The sequence below is a fragment of the Bufo gargarizans genome, unplaced genomic scaffold (assembly GCF_014858855.1).
Source record: "Bufo gargarizans isolate SCDJY-AF-19 unplaced genomic scaffold, ASM1485885v1 fragScaff_scaffold_57_pilon, whole genome shotgun sequence".
Lineage (NCBI taxonomy): Eukaryota > Metazoa > Chordata > Amphibia > Anura > Bufonidae > Bufo > Bufo gargarizans.
In genome coordinates, this window is record NW_025334142.1 from 203,009 (window position 1) to 221,069 (window position 18,061).

Below are 18,061 nucleotides of genomic sequence, written 5' to 3' on the forward strand. Positions count from 1 at the left end.
TGTGTGTGAGCTGTGACCGCCAAGTGCTGATCAGTGCCTACATCAGGAGGTTTTCCAGTCCTGCTCCAGTTTCTCTGTGTGTGATCTGTGACCCCCAAGTGCTGATCAGTGCCTACATCAGGAGGTTTTCCAGTCCTGCTCCAGTTTTCTCTGTGTGTGAGCTGTGACTGCCAAGTGCTGATCAGTGCCTACATCAGGAGGTTTTCCAGTCCTGCTCCAGTTTCTCTGTGTGTGAGCTGTGACTGCCAAGTGCTGATCAGTGCCTACATCAGGAGGTTTTCCAGTCCTGCTCCAGTTTCTCTGTGTGTGAGCTGTGACCCCCCAAGTGCTGATCAGTACCTACATCAGGAGGTTTTCCAGTCCTGCTCCAGTTTCTCTGTGTGTGATCTGTGACCCCCAAGTGCTGATCAGTGCCTACATCAGGAGGTTTTCCAGTCCTGCTCCAGTTTCTCTGTGTGTGAGCTGTGACCGCCAAGTGCTGATCAGTGCCTACATCAGGAGGTTTTCCAGTCCTGCTCCAGTTTCTCTGTGTATGAGCTGTGACCGCCAAGTGCTGATCAGTGCCTACATCAGGAGGTTTTCCAGTCCTGCTCCAGTTTCTCTGTGTATGAGCTGTGACCCCCAAGCGCTGATCAGTGCCTACATGAGGAGGTTTTCCAGTCCTGCTCCAGTTTCTCTGTGTGTGATCTGTGACCCCCAAGCGCTGATCAGTGCCTACATCAGGAGGTTTTCCAGTCCTGCTCCAGTTTCTCTGTGTATGAGCTGTGACCCCCAAGCGCTGATCAGTGCCTACATCAGGAGGTTTTCCAGTCCTGCTCCAGTTTCTCTGTGTGTGAGCTGTGACCGCCAAGTGCTGATCAGTGCCTACATCAGGAGGTTTTCCAGTCCTGCTCCAGTTTCTCTGTGTGTGATCTGTGACCCCCAAGCGCTGATCAGTGCCTACATCAGGAGGTTTTCCAGTCCTGCTCCAGTTTCTGTGTGTGAGATGTGACCGCCAAGTGCTGATCAGTGCCTACATCAGGAGGTTTTCCAGTCCTGCTCCAGTTTCTCTGTGTGTGATCTGTGACCGCCAAGTGCTGATCAGTGCCTACATCAGGAGGTTTTCCAGTCCTGCTCCAGTTTCTCTGTGTGTGATCTGTGACCGCCAAGTGCTGATCAGCGCCTACATCAGGAGGTTTTCCAGTCCTGCTCCAGTTTCTCTGTGTGAGCTGTGACTGCCAAGTGCTGATCAGTGCCTACATCAGGAGGTTTTCCAGTCCTGCTCCAGTTTCTCTGTGTGAGATGTGACCCCCAAGTGCTGATCAGTGCCTACATCAGGAGGTTTTCCAGTCCTGCTCCAGTTTCTGTGTGTGAGATGTGACCGCCAAGTGCTGATCAGTGCCTACATCAGGAGGTTTTCCAGTCCTGCTCCAGTTTCTCTGTGTGTGATCTGTGACCGCCAAGTGCTGATCAGTGCCTACATCAGGAGGTTTTCCAGTCCTGCTCCAGTTTCTCTGTGTGTGATCTGTGACTGCCAAGTGCTGATCAGTGCCTACATCAGGAGGTTTTCCAGTCCTGCTCCAGTTTCTCTGTGTGCGCTGTGACCCCCCAAGTGCTGATCAGTACCTACATCAGGAGGTTTTCCAGTCCTGCTCCAGTTTCTCTGTGTGAGCTGTGACCCCCAAGTGCTGATCAGTGCCTATGTCAGGAGGTTTTCCAGTCCTGCTCCAGTTTCTCTGTGTGTGAGCTGTGACCCCCAAGTGCTGATCAGTGCATACATCAGGAGGTTTTCCAGTCCTGCTCCAGTTTCTCTGTGTGTGAGCTGTGACCCCCAAGTGCTGATCAGTGCCTACATCAGGAGGTTTTCCAGTCCTGCTCCAGTTTCTCTGTGTGAGCTGTGACCCCCAAGTGCTGATCAGTGCCTACATCAGGAGGTTTTCCAGTCCTGCTCCAGTTTCTCTGTGTGTGAGCTGTGACCCCCAAGCGCTGATCAGTGCCTACATCAGGAGGTTTTCCAGTCCTGCTCCAGTTTCTCTGTGTGTGAGCTGTGACTGCCAAGTGCTGATCAGTGCCTACATCAGGAGGTTTTCCAGTCCTGCCCCAGTTTCTCTGTGTGTGATCTGTGACCCCCAAGCGCTGATCAGTGCCTACGTCAGGAGGTTTTCCAGTCCTGCTCCAGTTTCTCTGTGTGTGAGCTGTGACCCCCAAGCGCTGATCAGTGCCTACATCAGGAGGTTTTCCAGTCCTGCTCCAGTTTCTCTGTGTGAGCTGTGACCGCCAAGTGCTGATCAGTGCCTACATCAGGAGGTTTTCCAGTCCTGCTCCAGTTTCTCTGTGTGAGCTGTGACCCCCAAGCGCTGATCAGTGCCTACATCAGGAGGTTTTCCAGTCCTGCTCCAGTTTCTCTGTGTGAGCTGTGACCGCCAAGTGCTGATCAGTGCCTACATCAGGAGGTTTTCCAGTCCTGCTCCAGTTTCTCTGTGTGTGATCTGTGACCGCCAAGTGCTGATCAGTGCCTACATCAGGAGGTTTTCCAGTCCTGCTCCAGTTTCTCTGTGTGTGATCTGTGACCCCCAAGTGCTGATCAGTGCCTACATCAGGAGGTTTTCCAGTCCTGTTCCAGTTTCTCTGTGTGTGAGCTGTGACCCCCAAGTGCTGATCAGTGCCTACATCAGGAGGTTTTCCAGTCCTGCTCCAGTTTCTGTGTGTGAGCTGTGACCGCCAAGTGCTGATCAGTGCCTACATCAGGAGGTTTTCCAGTCCTGCTCCAGTTTCTCTGTGTGTGATCTGTGACCCCCAAGTGCTGATCAGTGCCTACATCAGGAGGTTTTCCACTCCTGCTCCAGTTTTTCTGTGTGTGATCTGTGACCGCCAAGTGCTGATCAGTGCCTACATCAGGAGGTTTTCCAGTCCTGCTCCAGTTTCTCTGTGTGTGAGCTGTCACCGCCAAGTGCTGATCAGTGCCTACATCAGGAGGTTTTCCAGTCCTGCTCCAGTTTCTCTGTGTGAGCTGTGACCGCCAAGTGCTGATCAGTGCCTACATCAGGAGGTTTTCCAGCCCTGCTCCAGTTTCTCTGTGTGTGAGCTGTGACCCCCCAAGTGCTGATCAGTACCTACATCAGGAGGTTTTCCAGTCCTGCTCCAGTTTCTCTGTGTGTGAGCTGTGACCGCCAAGTGCTGATCAGTGCCTACATCAGGAGGTTTTCCAGTCCTGCTCCAGTTTCTCTGTGTGTGTGAGCTGTGACCGCCAAGTGCTGATCAGTGCCTACATCAGGAGGTTTTCCAGTCCTGCTCCAGTTTCTCTGTGTGTGAGATGTGACCGCCAAGTGCTGATCAGTGCCTACATCAGGAGGTTTTCCAGTCCTGCTCCAGTTTCTCTGTGTGAGAGCTGTGACCGCCAAGTGCTGATCAGTGCCTACATCAGGAGGTTTTCCAGTCCTGCTCCAGTTTCTCTGTGTGTGATCTGTGACCCTCAAGTGCTGATCACTGCCTACATCAGGAGGTTTTCCAGTCCTGCTCCAGTTTCTCTGTGTGTGATCTGTGACCCCCAAGTGCTGATCAGTGCCTACATCAGGAGGTTTTCCAGTCCTGCTCCAGTTTCTCTGTGTGTGAGCTGTGACCCCCAAGTGCTGATCAGTGCCTACATCAGGAGGTTTTCCAGTCCTGCTCCAGTTTCTCTGTGTATGAGCTGTGACCCCCAAGTGCTGATCAGTGCCTACATCAGGAGGTTTTCCAGTCCTGCTCCAGTTTCTCTGTGTGCGAGCTGTGACCCCCAAGTGCTGATCAGTGCCTACATCAGGAGGTTTTCCAGTCCTGCTCCAGTTTCTCTGTGTGTGAGCTGTGACCGCCAAGTGCTGATCACTGCCTACATCAGGAGGTTTTCCAGTCCTGCTCCAGTTTCTGTGTGTGCGAGCTGTGACCCCCAAGTGCTGATCAGTGCCTACATCAGGAGGTTTTCCAGTCCTGCTCCAGTTTCTCTGTGTGTGAGCTGTGACAGCCAAGTGCTGATCAGTGCCTACATGAGGAGGTTTTCCAGTCCTGCTCCAGTTTCTCTGTGTGTGAGCTGTGACCGCCAAGTGCTGATCAGTGCCTACATCAGGAGGTTTTCCAGTCCTGCTCCAGTTTCTCTGTGTGTGATCTGTGACCCCCAAGTGCTGATCAGTGCCTACATCAGGAGGTTTTCCAGTCCTGCTCCAGTTTCTCTGTGTGTGAGCTGTGACCCCCAAGTGCTGATCAGTGCCTACATCAGGAGGTTTTCCAGTCCTGCTTCAGTTTCTCTGTGTGTGAGCTGTGACCGCCAAGTGCTGATCAGTGCCTACATCAGGAGGTTTTCCAGTCCTGCTCCAGTTTCTCTGTGTGTGAGCTGTGACCGCCAAGTGCTGATCAGTGCCTACATCAGGAGGTTTTCCAGTCCTGCTCCAGTTTCTCTGTGTGTGATCTGTGACCCCCAAGTGCTGATCAGTGCCTACATCAGGAGGTTTTCCAGTCCTGCTCCAGTTTCTCTGTGTGTGATCTGTGACCGCCAAGTGCTGATCAGTGCCTACATCAGGAGGTTTTCCAGTCCTGCTCCAGTTTCTCTCTGTGTGAGCTGTGACTGCCAAGTGCTGATCAGTGCCTACATCAGGAGGTTTTCCAGTCCTGCTCCAGTTTCTCTCTGTGTGTGAGCTGTGACCGCCAAGTGCTGATCAGTGCCTACATCAGGAGGTTTTCCAGTCCTGCTCCAGTTTCTCTGTGTGTGAGCTGTGACCCCCAAGTGCTGATCAGTGCCTACATGAGGAGGTTTTCCAGTCCTGCTCCAGTTTCTCTGTGTGTGAGCTGTGACCGCCAAGTGCTGATCAGTGCCTACATCAGGAGGTTTTCCAGTCCTGCTCCAGTTTCTCTGTGTGTGAGCTGTGACCGCCAAGTGCTGATCAGTGCCTACATCAGGAGGTTTTCCAGTCCTGCTCCAGTTTCTCTGTGTGTGATCTGTGACCCCCAAGTGCTGATCAGTGCCTACATCAGGAGGTTTTCCAGTCCTGCTCCAGTTTCTCTGTGTGTGAGCTGTGACCCCCAAGCGCTGATCAGTGCCTACATCAGGAGGTTTTCCAGTCCTGCTCCAGTTTCTCTCTGTGTGTGAGCTGTGACCGCCAAGTGCTGATCAGTGCCTACATCAGGAGGTTTTCCAGTCCTGCTCCAGTTTCTGTGTGTGAGCTGTGACTGCCAAGTGCTGATCAGTGCCTACATCAGGAGGTTTTCCAGTCCTGCTCCAGTTTCTGTGTGTGTGAGCTGTGACCCCCAAGTGCTGATCAGTGCCTACATGAGGAGGTTTTCCAGTCCTGCTCCAGTTTCTCTGTGTGTGAGCTGTGACCGCCAAGTGCTGATCAGTGCCTACATGAGGAGGTTTTCCAGTCCTGCTCCAGTTTCTCTGTGTGTGAGCTGTGACCCCCAAGTGCTGATCAGTGCCTACATCAGGAGGTTTTCCAGTCCTGCTCCAGTTTCTCTGTGTGTGAGCTGTGACCGCCAAGTGCTGATCAGTGCCTACATCAGGAGGTTTTCCAGTCCTGCTCCAGTTTCTCTGTGTGTGAGCTGTGACCGCCAAGTGCTGATCAGTGCCTACATGAGGAGGTTTTCCAGTCCTGCTCCAGTTTCTCTGTGTGTGAGCTGTGACCGCTGTTATCACAATTTTTGCGATTCTCATCTTCTTTATGTGGTGACAAACCAGTTAGAAGTATACAGACGTGGACAAAATTGTTGGTACCCTTTGGTCAATGAAAGAAAAAGTCACAATGGTCACAGAAATAACTTTAATCTGACAAAAGTAATAATAAATTAAAATTCTATAAATGTTAACCAATGAAAGTCAGACATTGTTTTTCAACCATGCTTCAACAGAATTATGTAAAAAAATAAACTCATGAAACAGGCATGGACAAAAATGATGGTACCCCTAGAAAACACAGAACATAATGTGACCAAAGGGACATGTTAATTCAAGGTGTGTCCACTAATTAGCATCACAGGTGTCTACAACCTTGTAATCAGCCATTGGGCCTATATATATGGCTCCAGGTAATCACTGTGTTGTTTGGTGATATGGTGTGTACCACACTCGACATGGACCAGAGGAAGCAAAGGAAAGAGCTGTCTCAAGAGATCAGAAAGAAAATTATAGACAAGCATGTTAAAGGTAAAGGCTATAAGACCATCTCCAAGCAACTAGATGTTCCTGTGAGTACAGTTGCACATATTATTCATAAGTTTAAGATCCATGGGACTGTAGCCAACCTCCCTGGACGTGGCCGCAGGAGGAAAATTGATGACAAATCTAAGAGACGGATAATCCGAATGGTAACAAAAGAGCCTAGAAAGACTTCTAAAGAGATTCAAGGTGAACTTCATGCTCAAGGAACATCAGTGTCAGATCGCACCATCCGTCGTTGTTTGAGCCAAAGTGGACTACATGGGAGACGACCAAGGAGGACACCATTGTTGAAAACGAATCATAAAAAAGCAAGACTGGAATATGCCAAACTACATGTTGACAAGCCACAAAGCTTCTGGGAGAATGTCCTGTGGACAGATGAGACAAAAATCGAAGTTTTTGCCAAGGCACATCAGCTGTATGTTCACAGACGAAAAAATGAAGCATATCAAGAAAAGAACACTGTCCCTACTGTGAAACATGGAGGAGGCTCTGTTATGTTCTGGGGCTGCTTTGCTGCGTCTGGCACAGGGTGTCTTGAATCTGTGCAGGGTACAATGAAATCTCAAGACTATCAAGGAATTCTAGAGAGAAATGTACTAGCCAGTGTCAGAAAGCTTGGTCTCAGTCGCAGGTCATGGGTCTTGCAACAGGACAATGACCCAAAACACACCGCTAAAAACACCCAAGAATGGCTAAGAGGAAAAAATTGGACTATTCTAAAGTGGCCTTCTATGAGCCCTGACCTCAATCCTATTGAGCATCTTTGGAAGGAGCTGAAACATGCAGTCTGGAAAAGGCACCCTTCAAACCGGACACAACTGGAGCAGTTTGCTCATGAGGAGTGGGCCAAAATACCTGCTGAGAGGTGCAGATGTCTCATTGACAGTTACAGGAAGCGTTTGATTGCAGTGATTGCCTCAAAAGGTTGCGCAACAAAATATTAAGTTAGGGGTACCATCATTTTTGTCCATGCCTGTTTCATGAGTTTATTTTTTTACATAATTCTGTTGAAGCATGGTTGAAAAACAATGTCTGACTTTCATTGGTTAACATTTATAGAATTTTAATTTATTATTACTTTTGTCAGATTAAAGTTATTTCTGTGACCATTGTGACTTTTTCTTTCATTGACCAAAGGGTACCAACAATTTTGTCCACGTCTGTAAGTATGTACGTATCATGCTGCTTTCATAATGAGACCAGACGCACCAGTTGGTTTGATTGAAGCGTCTTCTCATCCCCTGAGCCAGAAAAAGAGAGACCGTTACTCACATTACATTGACTTAAATAGCAGACGTGACATCACAGAAGGGGTGGTCCTTAAGAAGAGACTATTGGCTCCTTGCCCTGATAGGAGCGGCTTCAGCAACTTCAACTCTGAGTTCATAGGTAGATTTAAAAACTGCAACCTAATCCCCCCCCCCCTCCCCCCCTCCCCTATTGACCATAAGACAAAAGAATGCACACATGGCTCATACATCTGGTTAGCGGCCATCTAGTGGACAAAATGTGTACTACAGAATGTTTTTTATATATATACAGTACAGACCAAAAGTTTGGACGCACCTTCTCATTCAAAGAGTTTTCTTTATTTTCATGACTATGACAATTGTAGATTCGCACTGAAGGCATCAAAACTATGAATTATCACATGTGGAATTATATACATAACAAGCAAGTGTGAAACAACTGAAAATATGTCCTATTCTAGGTTCTTCAAAGTAGCCGCCTTTTGCTTTGATTACTGCTTTGCACACTCTTGGCATTCTCTTGATGAGCTTCCAGAGGTAGTCACCTGAAATGGTCTTCACTTCACAGGTGTGCCCTGTCAGGTGTAATAAGTGGGATTTCTCGCCTTATAAATGGGGTTGGGACCATCAGTTGCGTTGTGGAGAAGTCAGGTGGATACACAGCTGATAGTCCTACTGAATAGACTGTTAGAATTTGTATTATGGCAAGAAAAAAGCAGCTAAGTAAAGAAAAACGAGTGGCCATCATTACTTTAAGAAATGAAGGTCAGTCAGTCCGAAAAATTGGGAAAACTTTGAAAGTGTCCCCAAGTGCAGTCACAAAAACCATCAAGCGCTACAAAGAAACTGGCTCACATGCGGACCGCCCCAGGAAAGGAAGACCAAGAGTCACCTCTGCTGCGGAGGAGAAGTTCATCCGAGTCACCAGGCTCAGAAATCGCAGGTTAACAGCAGCTCAGATTAGAGACCAGGTCAATGCCACCCAGAGTTCTAGCAGCAGACACATCTCTAGAACAACTGTTAAGAGGAGACTGTGTGAATCAGGCCTTCATGGTAGAAGATCTGCTAGGAAACCACTGCTAAGGACAGGCAACAAGCAGAAGAGACTTGTTTGGGCTAAAGAACACAAGGAATGGACATTAGACCAGTGGAAATCTGTGCTTTGGTCTGATGAGTCCAAATGTGAGATCTTTGGTTCCAACCACCGTGTCTTTGTGCGACGCAGAAAAGGTGAACGGATGGACTCTACATGCCTGGTTCCCACCGTGAAGCATGGAGGAGGAGGTGTGATGGTGTGGGGGGCTTTGCTGGTGACACTGTTGGGGATTTATTCAAAATGGAAGGCATACTGAACCAGCATGGCTACCACAGCATCTTGCAGCGGCATGCTATTCCATCCGGTTTGCGTTTAGTTGGACCATCATTTATTTTTCAACAGGACAATGACCCCAAACACACCTCCAGGCTGTGTAAGGGCTATTTGACCATGAAGGAGAGTGATGGGGTGCTGCGCCAGATGACCTGGCCTCCACAGTCACCGGACCTGAACCCAATCGAGATGGTTTGGGGTGAGCTGGACCGCAGAGTGAAGGCAAAAGGGCCAACAAGTGCTAAGCATCTCTGGGAACTCCTTCAAGACTGTTGGAAGACCATTTCAGGTGACTACCTCTTGGAGCTCATCAAGAGAATGCCAAGAGTGTGCAAAGCAGTAATCAAAGCAAAAGGTGGCTACTGTGAAGAACCTAGAATATGACATATTTTCAGTTGTTTCACACTTGTTTGTTATGTATATAATTCCACATGTGATAATTCATAGTTTTGATGCCTTCAGTGCGAATCTACAATTGTCATAGTCATGAAAATAAAGAAAACTCTTTGAATGAGAAGGTGTGTCCAATGTTTTGGTCTGTACTGTATGTAGAGAGAGAGAGAGATAAAGCCCATCTCTCACAAATCCCTCCTTTTACGGGAAATAGACCAGAGGTGAACAGGCAAAGTGAGGTTCTCTCCCAACGCCCTAAACAGCGAAGAGCTCCTTATTGCTTCAAGGACTGCTTCCAACTGTCAGGACCTATCAGAGTCACTACTTGTCTTCTTCAGCTGAATTATGTAAGAACAATATCCTGGAGGGAAAACACCAAAGGGCTTTCCTGTATATATTTCCTGTCTCTAAGGCCAGTTTGTCATATTTTTAAATTGGCCAAATATTTAATGCCAACTATAGGTAAGGATGTAGGAGCCACAGATGCTACTGAACTTTGAGGTTTCTCCTTTACCAACATTCTAGACTCGCCTAGGGGATCTTTGTCACGTACACATGCTCCTAACACACATATCCCCGAATCCTGTTGGATAGGATTTCTAATGGACAGGAACAGAGGATTACACTCATCATGTTTACAGCTGTTTGGTGGTGTTCCCTTCAAGACAGTCATCTTTTGTGACAAACCTTCAGCTTTACTGACTCTAGAGGTAGTTTCCACTGGTTTATATTCCCGACACTTCAGACTTCAGACTGTTAATCTCCGATGTCCACAGTTGGTATGGTCATATCTAAACACAATTACCATAGACTGGGTCAGTTCCAGTCACACACATGGACCTATCAGACCAAAACCAAGTGTCCTATCCGTCACCTGTCTTACAGTCCACTATACTGCAAAAGTCAACTTAGTTCTTCCTGACTCATCTTGATAATATAACACTGGTGGAATTTGATTTGACTATGATTTCCCCCATGTACAAAATGAAACAAAACATTATGACTCTTATAGTCCTGGCACTTGATTGCAATATGACCCGTAGACCCAATCAGGTTCTTCTTCCAATTCGACAGCAGTGGCGGCGGTTATCAGGACTTGATGTAGATCTTCAAACCGTAGCTCTAGGACTTTCCGCAGGTCTCTCGTTTCACCACTACCCAATCTCCTGATTGTGAAGAATGAATCGCTTCTCTACAGTCTGGATTCTAGGAAACAACTAAAACTTGGAAATACACATTAGACAATCAATTTGTGCAACAGACAACATCATTTGGAAAAACTACTATGCTGCATCTGGAGCTGTTGGGGAAATAGAGACCTGATCTAGGGGCATTCCCAAAGAGTTCTTCATAAGGACTTGGGCCTATCTTCCGGTTAGATGTGTACCGGATGGAGAAAAGCCCCAGGGGTAGGTACTCTCACCTCAGTCAGTATCTTTTAGCTGTAGCCTTTGCTAAAGGCCAAATCTCTGAATATCCTGGAAAGAGATCAGTACAGACTCAGATACATTCACACTGTCCCACCTTTGTTCTGAATGTAGTCAATCCGCGGTATCTGAAATGGGTAAGATGACCTTGGCATCTGCCTTCCTGGAACTCCCATAGTTCTACCATCATTATTCAACTAACCTAGTGGCAGCATTGTTGACCCCAGGAGCCGTCCACCACAGAACCCAATCACACCTTCTCTCTCTTGATTTGCCCTAGTTCTAAATCCATCCTCTTTAGGTAGAGTGCCCTCCGAAAAGCGAAAACGTCTCAACAGGGACTCCTATTGGATTTTTCGCATGGGCTCCCTTGTCCCAACAGGTTTGAATTGTGAACACGATTCTATCCTGCTCTATTGATTCCTATTGATACTATATTTGTAGTGTTAATATTTTCTTTGTTTTCCTCCAACTTTTTCCTTTTATTTTCATTCTCACCTGGCATTTTACCGGGAGGCGTGAATATGCATGTTCACTTCTGCTGATCGCAATCGCCTGTGATCGTCAGGAACGTAGCTAGGTCATGAATAAGGATCAGTATTAGAGTATCCGAAACGCGTAGACTTGTCTGCTATGTTGGATTCTTGATAGAATAAGAAATTGACAGGCCCTCTCTATCTGATTGTAAAAGGATATTTATTGTTGGATCTTATACAAAAATTTTTTATATTTTTATTTATTTGATAATGATTTTTTTTTAAATTGGAGTGGTGTTGTAAAGACTTAGTATATGGGAGTGTGGAGTAAGTCTTTACAACACCACTCCAATTTAAAAAAAAATCATTATCAAATAAATAAAAATATAAAAATTTTTTGTATAAGATCCAACAATAAATATCCTTACAATCAGATAGAGAGGGCCTGTCAATTTCTTATTCTATCATTTAGTCTTCTATCAGGTGAAGCACTTGAGACCAGAGCACCGCTCCAGGAAGTAATCTGGGAGAGACACTATTACCTCTGTATAAACCTATGTTGGATTCTTAACTACCCCGTGTGTATTGGAATAAAGAACAGCATCTCTGTTTTGGAAGCTGGACCTCCTTCTTCGTTTCCTACTAGTTCTCTACTGGGTGCCTTATCCAAGCACAGTCCGTGCTTCCATTATAAGATCTATCAGGTGAGCGCAGCCCTTGGACTTTTCATACACTCGGCATTCATTAGTGATGGGCTCATGGATCAAACAAAACCTCTGCTTCACCAGATTAGACCATAATGGGTGATACCGAAGGCATAGCTGGATGTTCGTAGTCTTACCCTCAGCCATCTTACCAACCTCGGCGAGTGTCCTCAGCTCGGTCTCCTGCACTAACATTGCTGGACGGAGTGCTTCTTTCTTCATCTGATTAAGTAGGAACAGCATCTCCTGTCCGAGATGATCCATCGTCCAAGAACCTGAAATTATCTACCAGAAACTCAAAAATGTGGTTACTAATTGGAGACAGTCAGGTGAATTTTTATTTTTATTTATAGAGGTGGGAAAGCACTACTACTCCCAGAAGGCACTACTACTACTCCCTCACAACTCTAGACGCAACAGAGTAGTGATTAATTGGTGAGAGGAGTAGGAATTGCATTACTATCTACTCATGTGATACTACCCTGAGCCATGAGAGATCATGGAGCATGTCTGCTATGAGGCAATGGCAGCAGATCCTAAGGATAGATGACAGGGATCTAGTATTTGATTGTGGGTTGTTAATTCCTCATGGGCGTTGCGCTTGGAGGCTGAACATTTGTAGCTCCTCCCACAGGCGAGGAAGTGGGCGAGTACATACAAAGTCTTCCTTCCCCCCTCTAGTGGGGAGGACTGATAGGCAGCCACGCCCGACTTAGGCCTTTGTTCAATTCAACTTTAACAACATGGAGGGACAAAATGAGCTTCACTCAGGCCTAGCCAACACTAGACCGCCCCCGATGATCCTTAACCCCTTAAGGACACAGCCTTATTTCACCTTAAGGACCAGGCCATTTTTTGCAAATCTGACCAGTGTCACTTTAAGGCCACTTTCACACTTGCGTTAAGAACGGATCCGTCTGCATTATATTGTTAGTTAGTGTGAAAGTAGCCGCAGACAGATCCGTCCAGACTTTACATTGAAAGTCAATGGGGGACGGATCCGTTTGAAGATTGAGCCATATGGTGTCATCTTCAAACGGATCCGTTCCCAATGACTTCCATTGTAAGTCTTGACGGATCCGCACGCCTCCGCACGGCCAGGCTGCAGGCAGCGTTCCGGTGTCCGCCTGCTGAGAGGAGCGGAGGACAGACGGTGCCAGACTGATGCATTCTGAGCGGATCCGCGTCCACTCAGAATGCATTAGGGCCGGACGGATCCGCGTCCACTCAGAATGCATTAGGGCTGGACGGATCCGTTCGGGGCCACTTGTGAGAGCCTTCAAACGGAGCTCACGAGCGGAGCCCCGAACACTAGTGTGAAAGTAGCCTAATTGGTGATAACTTTAAAACACTTTGACTTATCCAGGCCGTTCTGAGATTGTTTTTTCATCACATATTGTACTTCCTGACACTGGTAAAATGAAGTAAAAAAATAATAATTTTTATTTATAAAAAATACCAAATTTACCAAAAATTTGTAAAAAATTGCAAATTTCCACATTTCAATTTCTCTGCTTCTATAATACATAGTATTACCTCCAAAAATAGTTATTACTTTACATTCCCCGTATGTCTACTTCATGTTTGGATCATTTTGGGAATGACATTTTATTTTTTGGGGATGTTGCAAGGCTTAGAAGTTTAGAAGCAAATCTTGAAATGTTTCTGACATTTTCAAAAACCCACTTTTTAGGGACCAGTTCAGGTCTGAAGTCACTTTGTGAGGTTTACATAACAGAAACCACCCAAAAATGACACCATTCTAGAAACTACACCCCTCAAGGTATTCAAAACTGATTTTACAAACGTCGTTAACCCTTTAGGTGTTGCACAAGAATTAATGGAAAATAGAGATAACATTTCAGAATTTAGATTTTTGGGCAAATTTTCCATTTTAATAAATTTTTTCCAGTAACAAAGCAAGGGTTAACAGCCAAACAAAATGCTATATTTATTGCCTCGATTCTCTAGTTTACAGAAACACCCCATATGTGGCTGTAAACTGCTGTACGGGCACACGGCAGGGCGCAGAAGGAAAGGTGCGCCGTATGGTTTTTGGAAGTCAGATTTTGCTGGACAGTTTTTTTTGACACCATGTCCCATTTGAAGCCCCCTGATGCACCCCTAGAGTAGAAACTCCATAAAAGTGACCCCATCTAAGAAACTACACCCCTCAAGATATTCAAAACTGATTTTACAAACTTTGTTAACCCTTTAGGTGTTGCACAAGAATTAATGGAAAATAGAGATACAATTTCAAAATTTCACTTTTTTGGCAGATTTTCCATTTTAATATTCTTTTTCCAGTTACAAAGCAAGGGTTAACAGCCAAACAAAACTCATTATTTATGGCCCTGATTCTGTAGTTTACAGAAACACCCCATATGTGGTGGTAAACCGCTGTACGGGCACACGGCAGGGCGCAGAAGGAAAGGAATGCCATGCGGTTTTTGAAAGGCAGATTTTGCTGGACTGGTTTTTTTGACACCATGTCCCATTTGAAGCCCCCCTGATGCCCCCCTAGAGTAGAAACTCCAAAAAAGTGACCCCATTTTAGAAACTACGGGATAGGGTGGCAGTTTTGTTGGAACTAGTTTAGGGTACATATGATTTTTGGTTGCTCTATATTACACTTTTTGTGAGGCAAGGTAACAAGAAATAGCTTTTTTGGCACCGTTTTTTTTTTTGTTATTTACAATATTCATCTGACAGGTTAGATCATGTGGTATTTGTATAGACCAGGTTGTCACGGATGAGGCGATACCTAATATGTATACAATTTTTTTATTTATGTAAGTTTTACACAATGATTTCATTTTTGAAGCAAAAAATCATGTTTTAGTGTCTCCATAGTCTGAGAGCCATATTTTTTTCAGTTTTTGGGTGATTATCTTAGGTGGGGTCTCTTTTTTTGCGGGATGAGATGACGGTTTGATTGGCACTATTTTGGGGTGCATTGTGACGTAAGATGATAAAAAATGGCTTTTTTTACACCATTTTTATTTTTTTACGGTGGTCACCTGAGGGGTTAGGTCATGTGATATTTTTATAGAGCCGGTTGATATGGACGCGGCGATACCTAATATGTATACTTTTTTTTTTATTTATGTAAGTTTTACACAATGATTTCATTTTTGAAACAAAAAAAATCATGTTTTAGTGTTTCCATAGTCTAAGAGCCATAGTTTTTTCAGTTTTTGGGCGATTATCTTGGGTAGGGTATGATTTTTGCGGGATGATATGACGGTTTGATTGGTACTATTTTGGTGTACATGCGACTTTTTTGATCACTTTTATTACCTTTTTTGGGAAGTAAGATGGACAAAATTTCAATTTTCGTCATAGTTTTTATTTTTTTATTTTTATGGCGTTCATTGTGCGGGGAAAGTAATATGACCGTTTTATAGATCAGGTCATTACGGACGCGGCGATACCTAATATGTGTAGTGTATTTTTTTATTCAGTGATAAATGTTTTTTTTTTTTATCTTTACTTTGTTCACTTTTTTTTTACATTTTTTTGACCCAGACCCACTTGGTTCTTGAAGATCCAGTGGGTCTGATGTCTGTATCATACAGTACAGTACACTATATAGGGTATTGTACTGTATTTAACTTGCACTTTGTCTGAACAGATCTCTGCCTTTAGCACAGATCTGTTCAGCACCATGGACAGCAGGATGCCTGGGAAGGCGTCCTGTTGCCATAGAAACCTTCCACGTCTGCCACAACTGAGCAGACGGGGAAGGGTAAGGAGGGGGGCTCCCTCCCTCTATCACCCCATTCTGTCTGGGGGCTGCAAAGGCACAGCAGCTCCCCGATGGGAGAGGGAGGGAGCTCCCTGACTGTTAACCCTTTCCATACAGCGGTCCATACGGACCACGGTATGGAAAGGGTGAAACGGCTGACATCACAGCACAGATGGCAACATTGATGTTACTACTGGGGATGTTACTACTGGGTGCAGCAGATTTCATACATCATAAAAGGGGAAGTTATGGGGCCTGTATTGTACCAGGTCAACATTTCTCTGGTGAAGTCCCCTGAACAGCAACCAGATGCAGAGTGTTTTTTCATACAAAAAGACACCATTTATCCCTGAAACCTGCCCTGAAAAACCCTGGCCTGTGCATGAAGGATGGCTTCACAGTGTACCACACCTCCACGAGGTAATCCTTTGTGATTTTACCACCTTGTCACACTCTGATATTCTCCGCACAGCTTACATAGTCACTGTTCAACCTCCACTACACATTCATTCCTGGAAAACACCGGTGGGGTCAGAATGTTCAATACACTCCTTGAAGAATTACTTAGGGTTAGTGTCGTTTCCAAGTGGGGTCATTTCATGGGGGTTTCCACTGTAGGGGTACAAATGTGAATGGCACCCAAAAACAGTTTCAGTCAAATCTGCCCTACAGAAGCCATATGGCGCTCCTTCCCTTCTGAGCCCTCTGGTGCGCCCACACAGCACTTTACCACCACACAAATGAATTCAAATGGAAGATCTGCAAAAAAAAAAATTACATTTGAAAATTTCAACAGATTTTGCTTTAATTCTTGTGGAACATCAAATTCCCTCACATTCACCTGGCAGTCAGTTTTCTAAATTTTCATGAAAATTAGAAAAATTGCTTTTAAAATTCTAAGCCTTCTTTCATACTAAAAAAATAAAATGACATTCACAAACAGATGCCATCATAAAGTCGGCCTATGGTGAATGCTAATCGATCACGACTTTATGAACTATTACTTTCTGTTTTAAAAGCGGAGAAATGTAAATTTAGAACTTTGCACATTTTTCTACAGTTTCTATAATTTATTAATATTTTTTATAAATAAAGAAATAACATGCCGACGCAAATTTACCGCTAAGATAAAGTATATTGGTAATGAGAATACATTCTTAGACTTAGGTAAAAGCGTTAAACTGACACGTCAGATATGCAAAAATAGGCTGTGTCGGGAAAGTGAAAACGGTCTCAGTCTTGAAGGGGTTAATTCCATCATGTTCTGTGCATGAATGACTATGGATCACATCCCGGCTGCAGACGACATACTGTTAGTGGGATGGCAGAAGACGTGTAGACCAGTGGTTCCTTCATCCTCTGTCTGAGGTCCCTGGGATCATCTCTCGGGGTACAGCCTTCCACCAGCTTTTTAGGGTCACCATGTTGGACAGGCATGCTTCTCCTGAGATCTCTCCAAACATGTCATCACAACCACACTGAAGGACAGCAGGAGTAGCTGAGGCTGAGTTCATACTATATGAGCAGTCATTTCCATCAGTTATTGGGCTGAAACCAGGTGCAGGTCAATAACACAGAGCAGTAGCAGATCTTTCTGTTATACCTCATCCAGCTTCCTGTTACTCAAATTGTTCTGGTTCTGGTCAAGCTGCCAGTTCGGTTGATGTACTGCTCCAAATTAATGAATGTTAAGTATAGGTATACTGAGAGATTAGTACTGAGACCACACACAGCTGGGGGTCATAACAGGATCTCTGCTTTATTGCAGGACAGCAGACAGTATATAGGACGGTAAGGAGTGGGGGGTGTACGGTGGCGTATATCTTTTCCATTGGCAATAAACTCTGTATCTTCTGTCACATCTATGTGCAAGAGGAAGTCCCCCCCCCCCTCCCCCTTCCAGATGGGGGAAGCTGTTACTTTCTGTCTCTTTGAGGCTGCTTGCTTGAGCTGAACGGAAACCGTCTTGTGACACATGATAAAGCAAAGAGCAAGATTTTTGTTATAGGCGTTGGCTGGGTACCTGGCCGCCATTTTAACTACAGTATAGTTCTCAACAAGCAAGTATCCATTTTGTATCAATAGTCGATAACAAAATCTCCTTGGAAGCTTAGCCTGGACCTTGAGCCATGCAGTCCTTTCACTGCGAACCTGAGATCTCTGGCTTCTTGTTAGTTAGACTTTTTAGTGACTGTATTGGACGTGTCTGAGTTGGCAGTTCTCCTGCTGTTTTCTTTCTGGTTCCCTCCTTCCTGCTCACGTTGGACCCCCATCCTAAGATATGACTTCTACACTGAGGAAGGAGAGGAAGGCAGGTCTCTGGATGGAAGAGCAGCTCTAGGACTGGGGTTTCCATGTGGGTGACTGGATTAGCTTGGGGTTTAGCTGGTGAGGAGCAGAACATTGTAATTTAGGCCCTAATCACTAAACCTAGAAGTGAAGGAGCTGAGAGAAGTGTCTGGTCTATAGACAGATCTACAGGAGGCCATGTATTCAGTCACTGTGTGCTTGTGTCTCCACAGATGGATCCA